Source organism: Muntiacus reevesi, chromosome 14, assembly GCF_963930625.1.
Source record: "Muntiacus reevesi chromosome 14, mMunRee1.1, whole genome shotgun sequence".
Classification (NCBI taxonomy): domain Eukaryota; kingdom Metazoa; phylum Chordata; class Mammalia; order Artiodactyla; family Cervidae; genus Muntiacus; species Muntiacus reevesi.
The window spans coordinates 12,242,371-12,266,943 of record NC_089262.1 but is presented as its reverse complement, the minus strand read 5'-3'; positions in this window follow the sequence as shown (position 1 = coordinate 12,266,943).

Genomic DNA, 24,573 nt, shown 5'->3' with positions numbered 1-24,573 from the left:
TTCTGTGTAACAGAATGGGAAATACCCATAAAGTGCTCTGTCTTCTCCCATAATTGTCTTGAGTTGTGAGCTGAACTAGCCTCATGCTTCACAAAGCACTGGTTTTACTTGAGAGGATGACTGACAGATGATCAAACTATGATTATTTGGACTTGAATAGCTGCCAGATATTTTCTCAAAATAAACTAAGTAATATTATTTGTTGCCAATGAAAAAAACTGAGCTTCCAAGTGAAAACTAGCATTCTGGAAAACTTCTGTCATAGTTAGGTTGAGAATTTCCTTAGTACCTCAAGACTTGTTTTTAATGAGATGGGTGGTGATATTGAGATGTGGTTTTGTGATATTGCGTAAATATGCTTTTACAACATTTGGAAGATCTGCCTAACTCAGCCAATGTTTTCCAAATGATCAATGCATGACGCTTCAACATCGTGAATGTATGCAAAGATCCATTCAGAGAGTAAGACAGTACAATGGATTTTAATATAATAGAAAATGAAAAGGTCACTGACATGAGTTTGTGTTCCATTGCAGCTTGTTGTTGTTCAGTTGCTAAGTTGTATCTGACTCTTTGTGACCCCATATACTGCCGCATGCCAGGCTTCCCTGTCCTGCACTATCTCCTGGAGTTTGCTCAAACTCATGTCCATTGAGTCGGTCAGGGTATCTAACCATTTCATCCTCTGTTGCCCCCTTCCCCGTGTGCCCTCAATCTTTCCCAGCAATCCGGTGCAATTAAACATTAAGAATGAATAGCATTGAAACTTGTATATTACAAGTTTCATATGTGAAATAGATCACCAGTCCAAGTTCGATGCATGAAACAGGGCACTCAAAGCTGGTACACTGGGACAATTCTGAGGGATGAGATGAGGAGGGAGGTGGGAGGGGGTTCAGGATGGCGGACACATCTACACCCAGGGCTGATTTTTGTTAATGTATGGCAAAAACCACTACAATATTATAAAGTAATTAGCCTCCAATTAAAATTAATTAATTAATTTTAAAAAAAGGAATGACCACATGCTGAGATTTGGTACAATGTCAAAAAAAAAAAAAAAACCCTACAGTGGCCTGAAATGCCATTTAAATCCTCCTGTCTTCCAACTGTATGTCTGTGTGAGGTCCGCTTGTCTTCAATTTATCAACAATATATCACAACAGATTGAATGCAGGTGTGAGAATCTGGTTGTCTTCTTTTAAGTCAGGCACTGAAAAAATGGGAAGAAATGTAGAACAGTGCCACTCATTTCACTAAAAATGATTTGTTTGGGAAAATAGAATTAGTCTTCATAAATTGATTTGTGTTACTCATATGGGTTATTTTTATATTAATTTTATTAACATATAATGGCTTTATTACTGTTATTTTAAAATGCATTCAAATTAAAACAGCATCATCTCAGTTCACATGCTTTCTTTTGGTTTTTTTTTTGGCTGTACTGGATCTTCGATGTAGTGTGAGGACTTAGTTGCTCCATGGAATGTGGGATCATAGTTCCCAAACCAGGGATTAAACCCATGGCACCTACATTGGGAGGTGAATTCTTTACCCCTGGACCACCAAGGAAGTCCCCAGTTTGCATTTCTTTTGTTTTTCTCTTTCATTTTTATTTTTTAAATTATGAAAGTATGATAACACGCTTACAAGAGACCTAGAAAATACAGAAGAAGGTTTCATATAGTTCCACCATATATTACAATTATTTTTTAAGTGTATAAATTAAGGTTTTTAATATCAAACTCTCAAAAATGAATAGAATGAATATGTATAGAAGTAGAAAGATATAGTACACCTGTCAAGCACCATGAACCAATTCAACATAATCAAGATTTACACAATTTTCACAAAATAGTTGGATAAAAGTTCTATTCCAGTTCCCATAGACTATAAACTAGAAGATACTGGAACATATCCAGGGACATAAAACAAGGTGCAAAAATTTCAAGGTATAAAGGTGTTGGACTCTTACAGAATCTGTTTTCTTATCCCTGTAGAATTATGTTAGAAATCAATATCAAAAGATATTTGAAAATAACCCACATATTTTCAAGTGCAACATGACATTTTACCAACAGAGATCTTTGATTTAGTCATTGAAAGTCTCAATAGAGTTAGAAGACTGGTAAAATACAGAGGGTGATTGCAGAGAAGAAAGCATTTAAATGATAAATTAATTCAAAATGAGAAATTAATATCAAACATACTTTAAAAAAATCCCAAGTATTTGGAAATTTAATGTCCACTTTTAAATGATGGGTCTATCTAAGAAGCCATACAAGGATAATTAGAAACCATTTGTAATAGAACAAAAATGAAAAGAGAATTTACCAGAATCTGTTACATTTCTAATATGGTAAGTGTTGATAGATGCAGCTCACAGACATAAAAATCCTTTGAAGTCCTTGCTATCTTTTACAAGCAAGCATAAAGGGATCCCTTGATTAAAAAGTTTGGGAAATGCTGATGTGAAGTCTGGCCTGTTGCAGGATTTTAAATATTCTCATGGATTCGGTGGGGAGCCACAGAAGAGTTTTAAGCAGATAAGTTCCAAGTTGAAGCAGATCTTAAAACTCATTAACCTTGAATGTGTGTTTGTGTGTGATTAAAATGCTAACAACTTCTGCAGCTCTGGGAGGCGAAGGGATGCTAATGGGGCATTTGCAATCTGTTCCATCAATCCTTGCAGCGAGTCACCTACGCCAGCAGGTGCACACGGGGGTCCAGCTTCCTGCTAAGTAAGGCTTCCTTTCTTGTCTTCAACGAACTGTCCCCGAGTCACTGAGACATGCAGAAAGCATTCGTCACAAGCCACTTAACAGATACCTGCAAGGCACATTGTGGTGCAGGCCAGTGGAACAAACCGAAAAGACTAAGCAAAGTCCTTGCATCCTTGCTAAGTCTGGGGTCTGAGAGGGGATGGCGGAATCTGCTCTCCCTGGTCCCTCCCTGATCTAACTTGCTTTGACCTCATGATGCTGTGTTACCCTACATTCCTCCTGACTTTTCTCTTTGCTCTGGAGGGTGGGTACTGGTTGAGCCCATGGAGGGTGAGAAGAAAGATTTAAATCAGGGGAACCCGAGAGTGGGGAGGGAAAAGAAAAGGGAAAAAAAAATGAAAGAGAGAAAGACATTCTAGGGACCTCCCTGGCAGTAGGTCGGTTAAGACTTTGCCTTCCAATGCAGAGGGTGCAAGTTCGATCCCTGGTCATGGAGGTCAGATCCCACATACCTCACAACCAAAAAAAAAACAAAAACAAACCAGAAACAATATTTTAACAGATTCAATAAAGACTTTAAAGATGGTGCAAATAAAAAAAAAAATCTTAAAAAAAAAGAGAGAGAGAGAAAGGCAGTCTAGCTTGAGTCCATCATTCCTAATGTGTTAGAAGTCTGTGTTCACGCTCCCAAGCTGGCCTGGCTGCTCTGACTCCATAGGGGGTTCCTTGGGAGTTTAGAAAACAGTGCTAAATGAGGTGAGTAGGGAAGAGGGCATTTGTCTTGTGGAGCAAAGGTCAGGCCTCTGCAGTTCCCCCAGGCAGCAGCGGGAGAAGAGAGGGGATTGCAACATGGCCAAGGTCACACAGAAGTGAAGGCTAGGATTGGGGATGACAGTGTGGATGGGAAACAAGGGAGTGTGTGCACAGAACACTGCTCCTGCCCGCACACGTGGAGCCTCCCCACTTCTGCCCACCATGCTTCGTACCTGGAGGGGCTTCCCTTCTGCCTCAGCTTCTTTCACGGGGGCCAGATGGCTCCTCTGGAAAGGCTCCATCCCTTTCTGCACTGTGTTTCCAAAACCTTTTCTGTGATAGGTAACAGGTTGCTTTTTTCTGAGTGTGGGTAGTACATATTGTTGTTAGTCGTTCAATTGCTCAGTCCTGTCTGACTCTTTGTGACCCCCTGGACTGCAGCACGCCAGGCTTCCCTGTCCCTCACTATCTCCCAGAGCTTGCTCAAACTCGTGTCCATTGGGTCAATGATGTCATCCAACCATCTCATCCTGTGTCATCCCCTTCTCCTCATGCCTTCAATCTTTCCCAGCATCATGGTCTTTTCCAGTGAATTGGCCCCTTCACATCTGGTGGCCAAACTATTGGAGCTTCAGCTTCAGCATCAGTCCTTCCAATGAATATTCAGTGTTGATTTCCTTTAGGATAGACTGGTTTTGATCTCCTTGCAGTCCAAGGGACTTTCAAGAGTCTTCTCCAACACCACAGTTCGAAGCATCAATTCTTCAATGCTCAGCCTTCTTTATGGTCCACCTCTCGTATCCGTACATGATAACTGAAAAAACCATAGCTTTGACTATAGCAGATGGGAAGCAAATCAGTGTCCATGGTCCCTAGGAAGGAATGTACAAATGGTACATGAGAGTTGGGCTCCTGCCTCTGAGAGAGAATTGGTTATCTATCGTGAGGCATGGATGTCCTGGAGAAGGTTTTCACTGGGAGCACAGGACTTACACTCTTGTCCGTGGGAAGTTGCCACCTCCAGCCAGGCTCCAGCTTGGACTCTGCAGCCTGGGAGCTGTCTCCTTTCTCTCTTTCAGGAGTGTGGCTGAACTCTCGGCACCATCTTGCAGCCCTGCTATCAGAGTACATGTGTGAAACCTCCAGTGTATTTTTCTGAAATCCATTCCTTTCTTTCTGGTCCCTTTGCAAAAAGAGGAAAGCCCCTAGAGAGATGTTTCTGATTCGAATTTGCCTCTCCAACTCCTTTCCAGGCTTCCTGACAGGAAAAGGGCTCATTAGCTCTGGTGGTATCCACAATATTGGCAATTGGAGCAAAATGATCTGGTTTTGGAGATTTTGCTTGATGCTTGGAAAAATTGAAGACGGCAGGAGAATGGGATGACAGAGGACGAAATAGCTGGATGCCATCACTGACTCAGTGAACATGAGTTTGAGCACACTCTGGGAGATGATGAAGGACAGAGAAGTCTCGCATGCTGGGTCGGAAAGAGTTGGACACGACTTTGCGACTAAACTGTACTGAAAATATGAAAATATTCAGAAGATCTTCTCCAAAACAGACTGTATTCCTTTGACTCAAACCTTTCAATGTCCTGATGTGAAAGGATTGTTAAGTCAGGAAAATGATTCCTTCTCCTTCCCCTCTGTCTGGCTGCAAGATTCTACCTCTGACAATTTCCTTAAACATCTTTCCTCCTCTCCCTTCCTGCCAAGACAGCCCTGCTGCAGATCATCACCATCTATGATCTGGGTGATTTCTATAGCATCTCAGCGGATCTTCTAGTCTCCTGCATACTGCTTTTTTCTCCTCTGTCTGCTTATGTTACCCCCATCTCTGTCCGCCTCCCCATGCTTTGGGCCTTGCCACTGCCTGATAAATGAAGCCTGGACTCCTGAACTGGGAGATCACAGAAGACACTGTGGATGCTCATCAAATAACCACGTGCCTCCCCACATTTCCCAGCTTACCTTGCGGTTAGGCGCTAGACCATGCAGCCAGGATTTGATCAGTGGGTGATGGACGAAAGGGCTAGAAGCCACTTCCAGACCTGGCCCTTAAACACATCCCACTGGACCCTCCAGCGTTCTCCTGTCCCACTGGGATGACTTCACAGCTGTGTGTGTGTTATGGGTTGTATGGAGCTTCCCAGGTGGCTCTGATGATAAAGAACCCGCCTGCCAATGCAGGAGACGCCAGAGACATGGGTTTGATCCCTGGATTGGGAAGATTCCCTGGAGGAGGAACATGGCAATCCACTTCAATATTCTTGCCTAAAGAATTCCTTGCACAAGAGGAGGCTGGTGGCCACGGGGTCGCAAAGAGTTGGACACAACTGAGCGACTGAGCCCACAAAGCACATATGGGTTGTGTTATTTCTCTTAAGAGCTGTGTTGAAGTCCTAACCCTGAGCACCTTTGACAATGGTCTTATCAGGGCTAGAGTCTCTGCAGTTGGAATCAAGTTATTGTGAGGTCACTGGAACGAGCCCTAGTCCAGTATGACTGGTGTCTTTATACGAAGAGGGACATTTAGACACAGTCAGGCCCAGAGGGAAGAAGGCAGTGTGCAAGTGGCACAGTGAGTAAGACTCTGTGCTTCCACTGCAGGGAACTAAGATCTCAGATGCTGCGTATCGTGGCTTAAAAAAAAAAAAAGTTGGAGGCAGGGGGTGGGATTATGCTGTCAAAGACTAAGGAACATCTGATGGTACCAGAATCTGAAAGGGGCAAGGAAGGATTCTTCCCTACAGGCTGAGAAGTGAGTATGGTCCTGCCAGACCTAGATTTCAGACTTCTAGCCTCCAGAACTATGAGACAACACATCTCCATGTGTATATGTCAATGCATCTCTGTGAATTTTTGAGACACTTATTTTTGGGGGTCTCACTGCACAACCAAAGAGGGCAATGACAACCCACTCTAGTACTCTTGCCTGGAAAATCCCATGGACGGAGGAGCCTGGTAGACTGCAGTCCATGGGGTCGTGAAGAGTCGGATGTGACTGAGCAACTTCACTTTCATTTTTCACTTTCATGCATTGGAGAAGGAAATGGCAACCCACTCCAGTGTTCTTGCCTGGAGAATCCCAGGTATGGGGGAGCCTGGTGGGCTGTTGTCTATGGGTCGCACAGAGTCAGACACGATGGAAATGACTTAGCAGCAGCAGCAGCACTGCACAACATGAGGGATCTTAGTTCTCTGACCAGGGATCGAACCCATGCCCCTGCAGCAGAAGTACAGAGTCTTAATCATTGGACTGTCAGGGAAGTCCCTTACGATACTTCTTCACAGCAATCCTAGCAATCTAATATAGTGTGCTACACAGAGTAGTTTCTGGATGCAGGAGGCTGCCTGACTTGCTTCCGGCTTTATGTGAGGGAGGAATGAAACTTGACTGAGATAATCCATGGAGGTTTAAGACTTTAGTTGTTATTGCAGCATTTCTTGGGTTATCCAGACACTTAAGCACATGAGTAGACCCTGGCTGACCTTTTCAGCATCATCTCTTTGTCACCTGATTTTTCAGTGATATATTTTTATGCCTTTGGGGTTTAAACACTTTTTGTCTAAAATGTTCCTCCTTTTTTTTCTTTAATCAGGAGAAATCACATCCTCTTAAAGTCCAGCTTTAAAGTCTGTCACTTTCTCGGAGACATGCTAGTTGTATCAGTTACCTATTGCCTATGTAGTGCTATGTAGCAAATGACCCTAAAACTCAGTAACATTTAATAACATACTTTGGTGGGTATGCTTGGTATTGGCTGACCACTGGGCTCACCTGTGCTTGCCTTTCAGCTGTGACTTAAGTCCAGGACTGTGTCACATGTTTTTCATCCTCCTTGGACTAGCATCACTTACCCAAGACATGTTTTTCTTATAGTGATGGCAGAAGCATGAAAGGATAAGCCCATCCGTGTAACTACATTTTAATTTTCTACACATGCCTTGTCCACCAACATCCTTTTTTCCAAATTAAGTCCCATAGCCCAAGCCCAACAAATATGGGATGTGGAAAGTATACTTTGCTTGTGGAGGTAGGTGTGCATGTGTGACTATTGACTGAGTGGTCATCTGATCTAACCTATCATTTAATGCTTCTAAATATCTATTTTTCTCATTGGTAAAGTGGGGACAATAGTAATTACCTCACTGTGCTGTGGTCAAAAATTAAGTGAGACATTGTAATGTGATGTAATGTAATGTTGCACAGGGCAACAGGATTTCCTGAGATGGTAGTTATTGTCACCATCAAAGGGACCATTGCAGACTCTGGGCAGGAAAGGATGTTAAGACATCATTTTAATACTTCCAAGTGTAGAGAAGAGTTGCAGAAAGAGTACAAAGAGCTTTTGTATGTACTGTACTCAAATTCATCAGCCCTTAACATTCTGCCATACTTGCTTTTCCCACACCATCTCAGACTTAGTTTGCAGATAGCATGCCCCTACTTTTTCATGGAGGTTTCTCTTGGCCTGGATTAGGGTGCCACTGATGGGTTTTTTAAAAAATTTTTACTTATTGGCTGTACCACTTGGCATGTGGGATTTTAGCTCCCCAACTAGGGATTGAACTCGCACCTGCTGCATTGGAAGCAGAGCCTTAACCAGCAGGGAAGTCCCAATAGCTGGGTCTTCATAGAAGGAATCCACAGTGGGAAGTGACGGTTTCCACTACCCAGCTCAGGAACTGAAATGGGAGAGGTTTCTGTGTGGTGCCTTTGGACACTGCCATCCCCTTGTTTTTTAGACAAAAGCTCAGACGCTGACTTAGACCATTTGATGAAAGAAAAAACATCCACTCTCACCTAAATGTAAATCCAGCAGGCAAAACTAGCCGGCGAGTGTGTCTTTGGTCAGCGGGCTCTGGGCCTCTTGATATGTTCAAAAGGACCCATGCGGCCACATGTGGATGGGACTTTTCCCTAGCGACTTGTTCTAACCCACAGCCCTGATCATGTTGCTCATCTGATGAAATGCTTCAAAGACTTCACACTCACAGAAATAGAGAGAAGAACTGTGGTTGGCAGGGGTGGGCATGGGGGGCACTGGGGAGAAGCTGGTCAAAGGTTGAAAACCTCCAGTTGCAAGAAAAGTCCTGGAGACCCAGAGAACAGCACCGTGACTCTAGCTAGTAATACTCCAGGGTCTTCTTGCAGTCGGCTAAGAGAGCAGATCTGAAGTGTTCTCACTACACACATACACACACACTCTCACACACACACATGCTCACCACACACACACTCACCCAGACCCACCACACACATTCACAACACACACACACACCACACACACAAACTCACCCACATACATACACACACTCACCACACACACTCACACATACCACACACACAGACACACACACACACACTCACCCACATACACACACACTCTCACACACACACATGCTCACCACACACACACTCACCCAGACCCACCACACACATTCACAACACACACACACACCACACACATACACACACCATACATATACTCACCACACACACTCACACATACCACACACACACACCACACACACAGACACACACACACACACTCACCCACATACACACACTCTCTCACACACACACACACTCACCTCACACTCACCACACACACACACACACACACTCACATACCACACATACACATTCACCACACACACAGACACACACACTCACCACACACACACACACTCACACACACAGTCTCACACACACACACACACTCACTCTCACACACACACTCACACTCACCACACACTCTCAGACACACACTCACACTCACCACACACTCACACACTCACCACACACACACTCACAGACACACACTCAACACACACAGACACACACACTCACACTCACCACACACACTCTCTCACACAGACACACACTCACCACACACACACAGACACACACACTCACCACACACACACTCACCCAGACCCACCACACACATTCACAACACACACACACACCACACACACAAACTCACCCACATACACACACACACTCACCACACACACTCACACATACCACACACACACCACACACACAGACACACACACACACACTCACCCACATACACACACTCTCTCACACACACACACACTCACCTCACACTCACCACACACACACACACTCACATACCACACATACACATTCACCACACACACACAGACACACACACTCACCACACACACACACACACTCACACACACACTCACTCTCACACACACACTCACACTCACCACACACTCTCAGACACACACACTCACACTCACCACACACTCACACACTCACCACACACACACACTAACACTCACCACACACACACTCACAGACACACACTCAACACACACAGACACACACACTCACACTCACCACACACACTCTCTCACACAGACACACACTCACCACACACACACAGACACACACTCACCACACACACTCTCACATACCACACATACACACTCACCACACACACAGACACACACACTCACCACACACACACACACACTCACATACACACTCACCACACACTCACACACACACACTCACACACACTGTCATGCACACACACTCACCACACACACACACTCACACTCACCACACACTCACACACACTCACCACACACACACACTAACACTCACCACACACACACTCACACTCACACACACACACACACTCACCACACACACTCTCTCACACTCACACTCACACACACACACACACACACAGGTAACTATGTGAGGTGATGGGTGCTTGATTGTGGCAATCATTCCACAATGTGTATCATAATTGCATACCTGAAATACATGCACTTTCTATTTGTCAATGATACCTCAATAATGCTGATAAAAAAGCCTTCCCAGTAACGTAGGTGTAGATGAACCTATTTGCAAGACAGACATAGAGACACAGATGTGGAGAAGAAAAGTATGGACACCAAGGGGAGAAAGGGGAAAAGGATGGGATGAGCTGACAGATTGGGACTGACACGTATACATTATGATGAGGGAGTGCTCACTCACCTAGTGGGGTCTGACTCTTTGCAACCCCGTGGACTGTAGCCCACGAAGCTCCTCTGTCCATTGGATTCTCTAGGCAAGAAAACTGGAGTGGGTTGCCATCTCCTCCTCCAGGGGCTCTTCCCCATCCAGGGATCGAACAGGAGACTCCTGTGTCCTCTGCATTGCAGGCAGATTCTTTACCGCTGAGCCACCCCGACTGGGTAACGCCCACACACTACTGATACTATGTATAAAGTAGATAACTAATGAGAACCTACTGTATAGCACAGGGAAATATACTTGGTGCTCTGTGTTGACCTAAATGGAAAGGAAATCCAAAAAAGAGGGGATATATGTATATGAATAGCTGATTCACTTTGTGGTACAGCAGAAACTAATGCAACATTTTAAAACAGCTGTATGTGTGTGTGTGTTAGTTGCTTAGTTGGGTCCGACTCTTTGTGACCCATGGACTATAGCCTACCAGGCTTCTCTGTTCGTGAGATTCTTCAAGCAAGAATACTGGAGTGGGTTGCCAATTTCACCTCCAGGGGATTTTCCTGACCCTGGGGTCAAACTCACATCTCCTGCTTTGCAGGTGGGTTCTTTACCATCTGAGCCACGAGGGAGGCCTGGGGAGCCCCCAGTAAATCATCTGTGCTCCAATAATAGTAAGTTAAAAAGGCTTCCCACTCACCAAAGGATGGAGGGAAAGTCCCGGTGTGGAGTGCAGGCAGGGGGCTTTCTGTGTCACAGTCCTACACAGCCTGTTCTCCACGGGTCTTTGTGCTCTCTGTAGGCTGGCCTTCGTACGTGGAATTTCTTTCTCTTCATTTTCCATTTGAAACACTTGTCCCTTTCCTTCTAGGGTCCACCAAACCATCACTTTCTTTGTGAGACCTTGGCTGGCTCCGGGCAGGATCACACTGACGTCTCTATGGCCAAGGACTCCCAGCTGATGGGGAACCTCACTGCCTGCACTACCTCCCTCTCCAGGGCACAACTCTGGCCAAAGACGCCTTCTCATCTTCCCGTCTTCCAAGCTGTGCCTGACACAGAGTAGACAAGCAATGCATTGCAGAAACACTACATGGACAGATGCTGCAAGATAGACTCTCAAAAATAAAAATCTAAACTAGATCTGAAAGAGACACGTGGATCCCAATGTTCATCACAGCACTGTTTATAATTGCCAGGACATGGAAGCAACCTAGATGCCCATCAGCAGATGAATGGATAAGGAAGCTATGGTACATATACACAGTGGAATACTACTCAGCCATTAAAAAGAATTCATTTGAATCAGTTCTAATGAGATGGATGAAACTGGAGCCCATTATACAGAGTGAAGTAAGCCAGAAAGATAAAGACCAATACAGTATACTATCGCATATATATGAAATTTAGAAAGATGGTAACAATAACCCTATATGCAAAACAGAAAAAGAGACACAGATGTACAGAACAGATCTTGGGACTCTGTGGGAGAAGGCGAGGGTGGGATGTTCTGAGAAAATAGCATTGAAACAAGTATACTATCAAGGGTGAAACAGATCACCAGCCCAGGTTGGATGCATGAGACAAGTGCTCGGGGCTGGTGCACTGGGAAGACCCGAGGGATGGGATGGGGAGGGAGGTGGGAGGGGGGATCAGGATGGGGAACACATGTAAATCCAAGGCTGATTCATGTCAATGTATGGCAAAAACCACTACAATATTTTAAAGTAATTAGCCTCCAACTAATAAAAATAAATGAAAAAAAATCTATGAGTTTTTAGGTAGCAGGAGGGTTTATATTGTTTCCTCAGCTATCAGCTAAGTGATGTGGGTGTCAGAAAGAAACAATGATCCACTGTGGCCATTGCTTCTGGATGGCTAGTGAAGAAGTGGGGTTTTCATGTAGGAATTCCTTTCCAGCACTTCTTGGAACTTTTCTATGTTTTCCCAAAATCCTGAATCCTGAGGATATAATCAGACAAGCAATTGGGAAAATGAGAAAAACAATTCTCCTATGAGAATGAAGGGCTTCCCCGGTGGCTCAGTGGTAAAGAATCCGCCTGCCAATGCAGGAGACTTGAGTTAGATTTCTAGGTCAGGAAAATCCCCTGGAGTAGGAAATGGCAACCCGCTCCAGTAGTCTTGCCTGGAAAATTCCATGGACAGAGGAGACTGGTGGGCTGCAGTCCATGGGATCACAAAGAGTTGGACATGACTGAGCAGCTGAGCACGCATACACAAGAATGAAAGCTTAATCATCAACCCGGAGACGTGACTGATTAGGAGTCCACCGGTATCAGGTCAAAAGCAAGAGTAGGAAGCAATGACAAACCTCAGGGTCAGGACATTTCAGGAAACAATGACAAGAGGGCTCAGGATGGAAGCGGTCCCAGCGTACTCGGTCAGTCTTGCTTGTAGCTGTTGTGGTATGCGTTCACGGTCCTGTCTCCTGCTAATGGTGAATCATTCTTGCTAATAAGAGAAATACTAATAAGCCCATATGCATAGTGTATTTTATACAAATGCTGTGAGTGGGGTTGTAGGAAACAGCAAGGGACTTCCCTGCTGGTCCAAACAGTTAAGAATTTGCCTGCCAATTCAGGGGTTAGTTCCCTTCTCAGGACGATCCCACATGCTGAGCAGCAACTAAACCATGCACCACATCTACTGAAGTCTATGTGCCTTAGAGCTGTGCTCCCAACAGGAGAGGCCACGGCAGTGAGAAGCCTTAGAACTGGAACTAGAGAAAGCCCTCTTGCAGCAACAAAGACCCAGTGCAGCCAGAAATAATTTTAAAAATTAAAAAAACGAAAGAAACTAACTTTGGAAGCCAAGTTGGCCCTTAGATTGCAATTTTGACAGGTAAGAACAGTGCCGTTAACTTTTCTGGGAGACTCAAATGTGAAGTTATTTCAGTAATATCTAATAGCATTTGGTGTTTTCCTGAGTTTGATTATCTGCTATAGGTTACAGTTCTTTGTAAAACGGATATTGTTTTCATTGTATAGAGAAAGGAAAGGAGCTTATGTTTCACTGGCTTTTTGTTTGTTTGTTTGTTTTACTGTAGCCTCTCATTTAAAGCCATGTCACCAAAATATTATAATGTTCAGTTCAGTTCAGTTCAGTTTAGTTGCTTGGTCATGTCTGACTCTTTGTGACCCCATGGACTGCAGCATGCCAGTCTTCCCTGTCCATCACCAACCGGTAAATCCTAAAGGAAATCAGTCCTGAATATCCATTGGAAGGACTGATGCTGAAGCTGAAACTCCAATACTTTGGCCACCTGATGTGAAGAACTGACTCATTGGAAAAGACCCTGATGCTGGGAAAGATTGAAGGCAGGAGGAGAAGGGGATGACAGAGGATGAGATGGTTGGATGGCATCACCGACTCAATGGACATGAGTTTGAGTAAACTCTGGGAGTTGGTGATGGACAGGGAAGCCTGATGTGCTGTAGTCCATGGGGTTGCAAAGAGTTGGACATGACTGAGCAACTGAACTGAACTGAACCGAGCAATTTTAAGAGTTCCTAAGAATTCTATTTCTCATTCCTGAATCCCAGCAATGAATATCTGTTGAGAATCTGGGAACACTAAAATAAATCTACTAAAGAAGATTTGTCAGTTCATGTAGGGACCCTTTGTAGTTGGAAAACAAGCCAAGAAAGAGTGAATGATAATTATGTCACAGGGAGTGGGGCCAAAGTCATGGTCAAAGAAGGAGCTGATGGTCTTCACAGGAATCAGGTTGGGTGGTTCTTGGAAGAAAACTAAGTTTTGCGCGGGTGACTTTTATCTGCCTGCAGGCTCTTTGAGTTTCCAGGTGGCGCTCGTGGTAAAGCACACACCTGCCAATGCAAGAGACATAAGGAACTTGGGTTCATTACCTGGGTCAGGAAGATCCCCCGGAGAAGGGCTTGGCAATTCACTCCAGTATTCTTGCCTGGAAAATCTCACGACAGGGAAGACTGGCCAGCTACACTGGTCCATAGGGTTGCAAAGGGTTGGATGCGACTTAGCATGCATGCACGCAGGTTCTTCAGGAGAAATTTGCCCCCAACTCTGCCAGAGGAGCAGAGGGTCAGATGGAGGAGGAGAGAGAGAGCTGGACTGAGTGGCACTGCTTGTGTCCTCCCCGCCATACCCTCCCCCCCTCTCCCGCCAGGGAACCCAGGTGCCTGGCCCATGCCTGTCCTCACCCAGAGTCAGCAGGAAGCTCCCAGAGTTGTAAGACCTATAGGGGCAGCGTGTGATTTCCTCGGTTCTATCTCATCACAACAAAAATTTGAAGTGATGGATGGACCAGTGTTACAGCTCTCAGACAGGCCAGTGTTACAGCTCCTTGTTACAGCTCCGTTTTATTGATAAAGGAAAGGAAAATACATCCTCAAGGCATGAGGGAATGCCGACCCAAAAGACGTGAAGAGAAGAGAGGACCTGGCCCAATTTTGACTCCTCTTTTTATGTGTCCCCACACCCCCTCCCCTGACCCTGGGCCTGCCCTATGTAAATTGGGCTAGCCTGGACTGCTGTTTGTTTTAACTGAGGTCCTCACTCTGGTCCTCAGACTTTCCTTTGTTCTATTTTCTCGGGCTTTCCTCTTCTTTGTCTTTTAGCCACCGCCATTTTGGTTTCCCTTTTCCTACTCTAACTACCTAACAGACCCATGAAGGGGCTGGATGACTTTCTCCTTCAGAGGGGATCGGGCTTTCCTGAAAGGCAGGTTAGGAAGGGAGGGCTTGAAGGAAAATGCAGTGACCGGGGTGCCAGGATGACCCCAGCCGCCCTGGAAGTCTAGACAGGGAGGCCTCGTGTTGGCCTTGTGGGGTTTGAGGGAGCAAACAGCCCCTCTATCCTGTTGTAGCGTTAGTCACTCAGTCGTGTCAGACTCTTTGTGAGTCCATGGAATGTAGCCTGCTAGTGTCCTCTGTCCATGGGATTTTCCAGGCATGAATACTCGAGTTGGTAGCCATTCCTTTCTTCAGGGAATCTTCCCAACCTGGGGATCGAACTGGGGTCTCCTGCACTGCAGCGGATTCTTTACCATCTGAACCACCAGGGACCCAAGTCCCCACCCAGGCTGGAAAACAAATTCAAATGTTTGATGGGGGTGGGGCTGCCCTTGGGTTATATTTTTATCACTTGACTTGGATGCTAAGATCTAACTCTTGGTAGAAATAGGGCATGCTTTTCAGATGCTTGGAAAATGACTTTAGGGCGAACCCTGCCTCAAACCTCTGTGCCCCTCTCAGATTCCTAGAAACAAGCAAAGACAATTACTGTGACCTCAAGGAAGATACAATTCTATTACCCCCTGGGAACGGAAGAATTTGCTTCAGAGCAAGAACAATGGTGCATTTGGACAGGCCAGGTAGAGTGAGTTTGGCTCTGATGACTCACCCAAACTCTCAAACAGTCTCAACTATTTCCTTCACTGGAAACTGTAGCTGCTGTCACAGAGCCCTGGCTCTTTGCCAGGCAGGGTGATGGAGAGTTGAGACCCCAGTGTTTGAATCCCAGCTGTGCATTGACTGTCTAACACGGCGCCTCCACTCCTTCCGTCTTCTGTCTGCCCCACGGGTGGAGGGGCGGGATGTCTGAGGGGACAAGCCGATGGCCCTCAAGGCATTTTCTGCTTCCCAGGCCACACTGAATGCCTGTTGGCCTTTACATTTATGTGAAGAATGGGAGTCAAGGTTTCATCCCTTACTTTGATTTAATCCAGATCAGTAGGTCACATTGCTGTGGTCACTTCATTATAGAACAAAGAATTTCCTCTGCTGGACACTGGCTGTATGTTCCCAAGTGTTACTGCATGGACGGGCTATCAAAAATAGGTAAGACTTCAGTGGTTTCCCAGGTGGGGCCAGCTGTAAGGAATCTGCCTGCCTACGTAGGATGCGTGAGAGGCATGGGTTTGATCCCTGTGTCAGGGAGATCATTTTGAGTAGGAAATGGCAACCCACTACAGTATTCTTGCCTGGAAAATTCTATGGACAGAAAAGCCTGGTGGTCTACAGTCCATGAGGTCCCATAGAGTCAGACACGACTGAGCAAGCATGTAAGCCTCAGTGGTTTCTGGTGATGCTTGTCTGGAAAGCTCAGTCAATAGGAAGCAGGGACTGGAACCATTTACAGAATCCTATTTATCCCAGGACCTGCTGACTCTCTCCTCTTCTGTCTCCCTTGTTCTTTATCTCCACCCTCTCCCGCTTTCTCAGTTTCTCTTCACCTTCCTTATCTACCTTTTCTTCTCATTTAGGCTGTGTTTTACTATCTCCCACCCACCTTTTTTACCTTCTCCTTATGCATATGTTCATAATCCTGAGAGCATTCGTATTCTCTCTTCTGCAGCCTCTCCTTTTACCATAAACAGTCAAATGTTGCAGGGATGGGGGGCTGTTTCTCATGAGATTAATCCTTTATGTAGAGCACAGGAGAAAGCACCCACTAAAGACCGCACACATTTTTCAAATTCCTCTGCGTTCCCTGAGGGTTTGAATGAAGGGAAAGCCACACCCACAGGAAGCAGCTGGTCCTCGGTAAGACGAGGAAGTGTGTTAACGCTTGCCTGTGCCTTCGGCACGCCAGTGACCTTCCGGTGAGGTCCTCTGCCTTCCCCGTGGCCCTGGGTCAGTCCTTCCTGGTCTGTTAGCCCTTTCTGGCCCCCGGAGCTCAGGAGTCCCACTTCCTCCTGCTGTTTCCTCTACCCCTCCAGGTGCCTCCCGGATACCCGCTGGCGGGTTTACTGTTCTCCATCCTCTTACCCAGACAGCTTGATGATCATCTAGCTTCCATCCTGCTTCTTCAAAACTTTGTTCCATGTCTTTCAAGACGTCAGTTAGTTTAGTGGTCCCCAACCTTTTTGGCACCGGGGACTGGTTTTGTGGAAGGCATTTTTTCCACAGATTGGGGGTGGTGGCTAGGTTTCGGGATGATTCTAGTGCATGACATTTACTGTGCACTTTGTTTGGAGAAGGAAATGGCAACCCACTCCAGTACTCTTGCCTGGACAATTCTATGGACTGAGGAGCCTGGTAGGCTACAGTCCATGGGGTCGCAAAGAGTTGGACATGACTGAGCGACTTCAGTTCAGTTGTTTCTACTTGGGCTTCCCTGATAGCGCAGTTGGTAAAGAATCTGCCTGTAATCCAGGAGACCCTGTTTCAATTTCTGGGTCGGGAAGATCCGCTGGAGAAGAGATAGGCTACCCACTCAGTATTCTTGGGCTTCTCTGGTGGCTCAGCTGGTAAAGAATCTGCCTGCCATGTGGGAGACCTGGGTTCAATCCTTGGGTTGGGAAGATCTCCTGGAGAAGGGAAAGGCTACCCACTCCGGTACTCTGACCTGGAGAATTCCATGGACTGTATATTCCATGGGGCTGCAGAGTTGGACACGACTGAGTGACTTTCACTTTTGCTTTGTTTCTGTTATTATTACATCAGCTCCACCACAGATGATCAGGCATTAAATCCTGGAGGTTGGAGACCCCTGAAATCTGCTCAACCAGGGTTGGTGTCTTATAAGCAGAACACCTGCTTTCTGATATCAATTCCCTTGCCTTCTCTGGGCAGGGCTGCAGCCCTGAGGGGATGAGGGTTATTAGAAAACACCTCTGCTTGAAAGTGTCTGCCCTCAGCCCACCTGGCTGCCGTGTGCCACAAATTGGGAATTCATTTATATTTATAAATTTTCTTTTGAAATGAAATAACTGCCAGGAGGATTGGTTCTAAAACGTTGCTATTGTGTTAGGGTCTATGATTTTTATGAGGTGGAGTAATCTATCAGAACAGATACTCCCAACTACGATATTGCTATTACATGAAAGTTCCATCTCCTTAAGTTATTCTTCATATGTGGCTTCCGGAAAAATCTTGTTGGGAAAGGGAAGACTTATTATTTCTCTAAAATAATCTTCGCTTTTCTTTATTCCTACTTTTTTTGGTCTTTTGCCCCCTGCCTTGGAAACAAGAAGTCATAATAACTGGACCACCAGGGAAGCCCTGATAATCCCCTTTCTTAGGGGAATGACCTGTAATGGCTCCATCACCCCTGAATTTCAAAGTCCTTCCTAGTCCTAGGTATTTTTGTTTAGCCTGCAGTCTCACTAGCGTGTGACAACTTTCCTTATCCAGATGCTGGTTTCTGGGCTGGCTATTGTGGCGAGGGGTATAATTTAGTGGCCTTCTGGGTCTAATGGCAGTTTCAGCAGTGGAGGAGGCACACATGTGGTATGATCTGAGAGGCAACCCAAGCGGCCCACCTAAATTGCGCTCTACCACTGACCCTACAGGATCCCAGCAATAGCCACAGTGTTCATTCATGGGCTCCGGCCTTTTGGAGAGGACATGAAGGGGCTTCAGTTGTCATGGAGCTCCACGCCTTTGTTTGTTTTTATAGAGGGGAAATCCGAGGTCCTCCGTGGTTGGGGTCTTGGCTAAGCTCACCCAGATGCAGTGCTGGGTCTAAACTCCAGTCTCCTAATTGGGGAGTATTGTGTTTTCTACCCTGCAACACCTATGGCTGATTCACATTGTTGTATGGCAGAAATCAACATAACATTGTAAAGCAATTATCCTCCAATTAAGAATAAATTTAAAATTATAAAATAAAATAAATGAATCTTAAAAAAAAAGTTGTGCCAGACCACAGGTGTACACTAGCACTGAGCCACAGACCAGGACATGTGATCTCTTAGTTAAAAAGAGACTCCCGTGAGAGGAGGTGCTGGATGCCAAGGTTGCTATGGGAGTCACTGGGTAGCCCTGGATGGCCAATGGGCAATGAGTGAATAGAATGAGTGATAGAAGACACGTGAATGAAGGCAGTGAAGAAGCATCCACAGACATCTGGCAAAGCACTTGTGATTTAATTGAGTGAAGGAGGAGCTGATCCACTGCTGCTGCTGCTACGTTGCTTCAGTCGTGTCCAACTCTGTGCGACCCCATAGACGGCAGCCCACCAGCCTCCCCTGCCCCTGGGATGCTCCAGGCAAGAACACTGGAGTGGGTTGCCATTTCCTTCTCCAATGCATGAAAGTGAAAAGTCAAAGTGAAGTCGCTCAGTCGTGTCCAACTCTCAGCGACCCCATGGACTGCAGTCTACCAGGCTCCTCCGTCCATGGGATTTTCCAGGCAAGAGTACTGGAGTGGGGTACCATTGCCTTCTCTGGCTGATCCACTGAGCAAGTACAAAAAAAATGGAATTAGTTTTAATGGCACAGTGTGAGATTTATGTCCAACCCAAGCAGAGCTCCTTAGCGCTGAGAAGGCATTTCTGAGACTGGTGATGCTAGTGCCTTCTGGGCACTTTAAAAGCAGCATGAATTCACTCTGTCCAAGGCAAAGACCCACGTGTTGCAGAGAAGGAAGATAAACTAATTAGCAGATGTCTGAGTCCCTTCAGCTCCGGATCCCAAAATAAGATTAAACTACTGGGGCTTCCCTGGTGGCTCGGTGGTGAAGAGGCCACCTGCCAATGCAGGAGACACAGGTTCAATCCCTGGTCCGGGAAGATCCCACGTGCTGCGGGGCAACTAAACCTGTGCGCCACAACTACGGAGCCTGTGCTCCTCAGCAAGAGAAGCCACCGCAATGAGAAGCCCGAACACCACAACTGGAGACTAGCCCCTGCTGGCTGCAACTAGAGAAAAGCCCTGGCAGCAGTGAAGACCCATCATAGCCAGTAAATAAATAAAATTATAAGAAATATTTAGCTATAAGCTATAGGAAATGCCCCAAAGAAGAAAAGAAAGTTTTAGATAAAATTTTGTTGTAAAGGTTTGTTAAAGTACAAATCTTGAAGAAAAAAAAAACATATATTTTGATGATGATTGGTGCACTAGAGAAAAATGATCCTTAAATTTTATTTATGTAAGGTTTAAGAATTACAGTGAGAAAGAATCTTTTCTAGCAGCTTTTACTCACAAATGTTGTTTAAAAAAATAAAGGAAGCAACACTTTTGCTGGTCTTGATCATCTTTGATGGTCTGAAGTAGATGACATTTCATGTGTTACAATAAACCAAACATTTCCAACTGTAACTTATTAATAATTTCTACGGTAAAATAATACCAAAGAAAGCATCTGTATTATGCATGATTATATTCAACAGATATTATTTTCTTGGATTTCTGCTTTAAGTTGGCTAAGATTTTCTCTTTTTTTGGCAACAAAAATGGTGTTTTGACTGGGGTTCAGCTGATATTCATAAAACCAAACTGGGGTTAAGATAATATCAGGTGATGATTAGCATCAGGTGTGTGAAAGATGAGTGACTGATAGGAGACTGGGATTCCAGTTCCAGTTTTGGTTACACAAACAATGAGCTATAGAGCAAGCCACTTAACCTCTTGGAGTCCCACGTAGCACTAAGGTATTAAGATTCTTTCTCCTGCAAGTGATAGAAACAGGTATCAAGATGGTTTAGGCGAGGGGACTTACGCGGAGGTCCAGGGGTTGAGAGTCTGTGTGCCCAACGCAGAGGACGAGGATTTGATCCCTGGTCGGAGAACTAAGATCCTGCAAGCTGCTCAGCATGGCCAAAAACTATTTTTATTTAAAAAGATGGCTTAAGCAGCAAGGACAGTTGCTATCTCACATGACAAGGGAAGCTGGAGGCACAATGGCTCTAAGGATAGTGGATTCAAGATCATCCAGGCCAGGTTCTCTCTGTCTCTCAGCTCTGCTATTTTGTGTTATTGCCATTCTCAGGCTGATGTGGGGATGAGAAGGCTGTAGCAGCTCCTTGTGTCCCATCCACACATGGTAACATCCAGGGAGGACAAGAGATCTTTCCTTCCTGTGACTTTTCTTAGACCACTCTTCATGTGTCTTTGCTTCTTGTTGGCTCGGTGGGGTCACAGGCCCATTTACTGACTCAATGGCTTGAGAAATGGGACGATTTTGATGAGCTCAGACAAATCATTTGCGGTGGAATAGTTAATGCAGCAGAGAAGGCAATGGCAACCCACTCCAGTACTCTTGCCTGGAAAATCCCATGGAAGGAGGAGCCTGGTAGGCTGTGGTCTGTGGGGTCGCGCAGAGTTGGACACAACTGAAGTGACTTAGCAGCAACAGCAGCAGATAATGCAGAGTTGCCAAGTGTCCACTCAAAGACAGTCTCTTGTGACGGTTGGAAAGCCCAGCAGGGGATGGACGCTTTGTAAATGATAACACAATCTAACAATTCAAGGAGTAGTTGTTGTTTAAATATTCTATTTGTAGTTATCAGTTAACTAAGAATCCTATAAAAGGGAATGCATTAGAATATCTAACATTTGTGCATTAGAAAAAATATATCGTTCTAGATTTTCTTTCCCTGAAAAATCTTTTAATATTTAAAACAGATATTTTAGCAGAGTTTGCTATCACTCATCACACATAAGAAGGAGATAGAGGGACATCATACCTTATACTCGTATTATAAGCTTCAGATTCCTGTTAAAAAGTTCTATGCCTTCAACAGTCTTCAGATCAGAGATACACAGCTAGTAACAGATACACACACAGTAACTGCTCAGGTAGACAGATCGGGATTTAAATTCTAGCTTCTCCACTTAATAATCCCAGATCTCTATGCAGACCAATTTATTTAACATTTCTGAGCCTCAGTTTCATCATCTGTAAACTAAGACTATTAATATTAATTCTTCAGGGTTGGGGGGATTTCATGAAATAAATCTAAAAAACATTCATTGCAGTCTCTATCAGAAAAACCAATGTTCAATCAGTGATAGTCATATAGAAGATGTTTTCAAATTACTATTTAATATATTCCATATTTGATGTATTATTTAATGATAGGCTATCCCAGAAAAACTCAAGCCTCAACAAATTCAATAAATTCAAGTCATTGAATATTTACCAAGCAGCCACTGTGTGACAGACTCTGTGCACCTTGACAGCGTGTTATTACTTTATAATAATGGTTCACGCCTACTAAGGCCTTTCACATTCTTCTGGCTTCCTCCACACTGTTCAATCTGGATTCACAGTGTTCCTTAAGTACATGAAGGCTGGAAGTGGAAATGATGAAAATACCTTCAACTGGCAGGAGTGGAGTAGTGGCAGGGGAAGGAGAGAGGTGAAAACTGAGTCTTAGAGTCAATGAGGGGGGCCAACAACAAAAATAATGAGATGTAGTTCTATGATTCTGTGAACAGGCAGAGACAGGAGTGACTGTGCGTGTGCTTGAGTATGTATATGTACACATGAGATGTACTTTCATACCCAAGATATTTTGGTTTTTATCTCGAAGTAAACTTTATGTGTGTTAGCTGCTCAGTCGTGTCTGACTCTTTGCAACCCCATGGACTGTAACCCACCAGGTTCCTCTGTCCATGGAATTTTCCAGGCAAGAATACTAGAGTGGGTTGCCATTTCCTTCTCCAGGGGATCTTCCTGATCCAGGGATTGAAACCCGGGTCTCTTGCATTTCAGGCCAACCCTTTACCGTCTGAGCTACCAGGGAAATACATATAATTCACATACAACAAAATGCACCCATTTTAGACAAATGTATACTCAAGTGTTACCACCACCACAATCAACATTTGGGGAGGTTCCATCATTTTGGAAAGCTCCATAATGCATTTTTTCCCATAGCCTCAGGTAACCATTTTTCTTTTTTTTCCCCATAAGTGTATGTCTTTATATGTATTTATTTCTGACTTTAATTGGAGTGGAGTTGTTTTTTGAAATGATTTTTTAGAGCCATTTATGTTTATAGCAAAATTAAGTAGAAGGTGCAGAGATTTCCCATACACAATCTGCTTTCACTTGTGTACACTCTCCCGAGCAATACATGTCCCCACCAAACTTACCTAGGGTGAAACAGATCACCAGCCTAGGCTGGATGCATGAGACAAGTGCTCGGGCCTGGTGCACTGGGAAGACCCAGGGGAATCGGGTGGAGAGGGAGGTGGGAGGGGGGATCGGGATGGGGAATACATGTAAATCCATGGCTGATACATGTCGATGTATGACAAAAACCACTACAATATTGTAAAGTAATTAGCCTCCAACTAATAAAAATAAATGAAAAAAAAAATAAATTAAAAAAAAACAAACAAAAACTTGTGAGCCTCCACTGGCATATCACTATCCAAAGCCCACAGTTTACATTAGAGTTCATGCTTGGTGTTATGAAAATGTATAATGGCATGTATCCATCATTATAATATCATATGGGGCATTTTCACTGCTCTAGAACTCCTCTGTGCTCTACCTATTCATTCCCCCCTTTCCGCTTGCCAACCACTGGTCTTTTTCCTGATTCTGTGGTTTAGCCTTCCCCAGGTGTTATATATGGAATCCAATAGTGTAGCTGTGAAAGTGCTGCACTCAATATGCCAGCAAATTTGGAAAACTCAGCAGTGGCCACAGGACTGAAAGAGGTCCGTTTTCACACAAATGGCAAAGAATGGCGATTCCAAAGAATGTTCAAAGTACCCCACAACTGCACTCATCTCACACACTAGCAAAGTAATGCTCAAAATTCTCCAAGTGAGGCTTCACCAGTATGTAAACTGAGAACTTGCAGATGTTCAAGCTGGATTTAGAAAAGGCAGAGGAACCAGAGATCAAATTGCCAACATCCGTTGGATCATTGAAAAAGCAAGAGAGTTCCAGTAAAACATCTACTTCTGCTTTATTGACTATGCCAAAGGCTTTGACTATGTGGATGCACCGAAGAACTGATGTTTTTGAACTGTGGTGTTAGAGAAGACTCTTGAGAGTCCCTTGGACTGCAAAGAGATCCAACCAGTCCATCCTAAAGGAAATTAGTCCTGAATATTCATTGGAAGGACTGATGCTGAGCTGAAACTCTAATACTTTGGCCACCTGATGTGAAGAGCTGACTCACTGGAAAAGACCCTAATGCCGAGAAAGATTGAAGGCAGGAGGAGAAGGGGATGACAGAGGATGAGATGGTTGGATGGCATCACCGACTCAATGGACATGAGTTTGAACAAGCTCCAGAAGATAGTGAAGGACAAGGAAGCCTGGCATGCTGCAGTCCATGGGGTCACAAAGAGTCCAACATGACTTAGTGACTGAACAGCAACAATAGTATGCAGCCTTTTCA